A 3,344-nucleotide genomic window follows, 5' to 3' on the forward strand; every position below is an offset into this window, starting at 1 on the left:
AATTGAATTGAATTGAAAAATTAAATGTGTGAATGAGGCTCCAAGTGACTCCTTTTTCCTGAATCTTGTGACGTAATGATCCAAACTTGAAACTTTGCTGATGCTTGGAGCCTCCGGGTCCGTCTGCATCCCTTCAGACTGACCAGCTTCACCCGGCCGGTGCTGGGCCGGTGCCGGGCCTGTCCAGCATTGGCTCGCTGCAGGTCCAGCTGGTACTCGATCAGACCTTGTCTCGGTCTGGTTAACAGCAGAACTCACAACAAGTGTTGTGTTTGAAGCAACAAACACAAAGATTTAGATTTTCGTTGCCGTAGAACATCAGAGCATGCGGCTCAGACCAAGTCTGTTACATACTGTAGCTCCACTTCAAATACGTGGCGGTTTCTCTCCAAACAAGCCAGAACCGTTTCAGCTCTTGATTGACAGCGTGAGCTCAGTTTCTCCTCTCGGGGCTGGAGACGGTTGCTGTCAGTCAAACGAGCCCTCGGGAGAAAATGAAAACACAATTAAGGCGATTAAATTGGGAAAGACGGGGAATTAAATGATTTAATGTTCGCTTTTTAAAACACGTTTTATGGAAGCCATTCAGTCAAACGGATGGAGGAATGTTCTTCCACTCCTGCCGGGCCGTTTGGGGAATCACGAGAACAACAGAAAATGAGAGCTTTGATGAGGCAGGTACGACGAACCCGAAGCGTCTCCGACGTGGCGCTGCAGAGGAACAGCAGCAGAAAGAAGAGAGGCCGTTCCTCGATCATGCGTTAAACTGGTAGTGAACCCGGGAATCCGCCGGGAGACAAAGCCTCTTCCCGCTCTTCCTTTCAAGTCGTGCGAGAGTTTGCACGGATAAGACCTGTTTGCCACCTTGAAAGCGAACGCAGCGCCAGATGAAGCGGACTCTCCAATAACAAGAGAGCACCTGGTCCTTTCAGATCCCCCGTCCGCAGGCCGCTTGGGGAGGAAAATCCCCAGATGGGGTCCGGGGGGCTGCGTGCGCCGCTCGGAGAATGTGATGATGGCGGAGCCGCGGACAAAGGCTACAGAGGAATAGCAGGGATGGCTGCGGCACCTGACATCGCTGCTGCTCAGAAGAGGATTACCATCCAATTTGCGCCTCTCTTCCCGGGCTCGGGTCTGTCCCAACAGCTCGGCGCTTCAAAGGGCCGGATGAAAAAGGGGGCGATGAATGCTCATTCTTCAGGGGGAATTGGCTTAGTGAAGCTCCGTTTAAAATGGTGGCGATACAAAAAGGAGGCTTGTTTTGATGTTCTGTGGAGTGTGACGGTCCAGCCAGCGGTACAGTAGGCCCGGCCCGACTCCTGCCCTCCGAGGAACAGACCTGTCAAGTCTCCCGTTTTGGCGGGAGATTTTACCCCTCTTTCCCGCTGTCCTCCCGTATTAGTATATTCCCATAAATTTCCCGTTTTATAATAAAATTATTTTTAAACTGCAAACTGAATTGTCACTAGCCTCGTGAGAACTGCTGCTTGCTGTAGCCTGGGTGGCAGTTCTCGCAAGCCTGGCGACAACGGGAGCAAACTCGGAACAACAGATCAGAGATGGATGGATGTAACGAGAGAGAAGATATTTCTGCACAAAAAGCGAAGACATTGTGTAAAAAATGGGAAACCAAAGTTACTTTCCTAAAGAGGAGCAGGATGTTACAGTGAGTTCTGAAAATTATTTCAGCTAGACAGAAACATGCGTCTGTGTCATCAGTCAGTGAATGCCAGAGACCCACATGTGTGAAAATGACAAATTAAAAGAAAATGTAAATGTTTCCCTTGAAGACAATCAATGTGTATAGGGGAGAGTGGGGTAATTTGTGCCAAGGGGCAAGTTGTTCCACCCCTGTTATCTAGAAAACCATAGAAGAAATTGGTCATGGTATCATATATTTTTGGAGGCATCCACAGAGGTAAGCACAAAAAAAAAACAATTTTATGCCCTCCAAAGTAAAATTTCTACTAACAAGGTTTTCTGATTGCAGTGTTCGAACAATTATAGACAACTTAGAAAACAGTTCACACATGTTTTAGTGCTTTAGTAAGCTAAACTATGAGTATACAGTTAGCATGATGCTAACTTAAAACAGCTAGGGGATGCATTTTCTTCCAAATGGTGGGGTTGGGGTAATTTGTACCAAAGGGCCTGGGTTAGGTTGTGCCACTGGCACTTATGATAATTTACTAGATAGGGCTCTGAAAAGCTTGAAGAAAAGCAAACCCAAAGAGAAAGAGCTCTCCAGTAGCTCAGAGTGACTTTCCGAAACCACTGAGAGCTCAGATGTCCAGAGTGATGGTGGTGGTGGTGATGGTGATGGTGATGATGATGATGATGATGATGATGATGATGGTGACAAGGATCTGTCTGCTGGTGACTTTGTCATTGTGAAGTTTGCCGGTAAAAAATCAAAATGCTATAACTACGTTGGATTGGTGGAGACAGTTGAAGGCGATGACATCAGTGCAAAGTTTCTGAAGCAAAGTCTTAAGAGTTCTGTTGATGGAAAGCCCGTATTCACATTTAGAGAGAATGATGAGGGAGCTTTCCCTAGAGGTGATGCGTTAAGAAAACTACCCCCACCACAAAAACGTGGTGGTACAGCAAGAAGGGAGCACAAGTTCATATTCACCTGCAGTATCACCCAGTGGGATGTTCAGTAATAATAATAATAGTAATAATGACTTGGATTTATATAGCGCCCTTCAAGGCACCCAGAGCGCTTTACAGAGATTATTATTCATTCATACACATTCTCACTGGTGGTGGTAGCTACGTTTGCAGCCACAGCTGCCCTGCAGACTGACAGAAGCGTGGCTGCCATATCGCGCCAAACGGCCCCTCCGACCACCACCAACATTCATACACATTCAAACACATTCACACGGGGCAAGGTGAGTAAGGTGTCTTGCCCAAGGACACTATGACAGTAAACTGGGACAGAGCGGGATTCGAACCGGAGTAGGCTATATGTTCATATGTTAATAGGCCTTGCAAACTGGCATTTTATGTTGTGAAAATGTTAAATAAACCATAAATAAGCAATTTTGTATTGAATTTATTTTTCTTTTATATAGCATCATTGTTTGTAAGATAAAAATCATATATTTTGCCAATGGCATCATTTACCCCGGTGTATTTTACAGTTTACTTTAGATTCAAAGTGATTGTCCCAGAGATGCACAACATCCTAAACTATATGTACCAATTTTAGTTGGAGGCTTTGCTGTAATCCCCTTGCTTTAAAGGCACTTAAAGTAAAAAAAAATAAATGGCACTACTTACCCCACTCTCCACTATAAACTGAAAATATTTAAAATAAATAAATGTGCTTTAATTCC

Source organism: Cololabis saira, chromosome 9 (genome assembly GCF_033807715.1).
Source record: "Cololabis saira isolate AMF1-May2022 chromosome 9, fColSai1.1, whole genome shotgun sequence".
In the NCBI taxonomy this organism is placed as follows: Eukaryota; Metazoa; Chordata; class Actinopteri; order Beloniformes; family Belonidae; genus Cololabis; species Cololabis saira.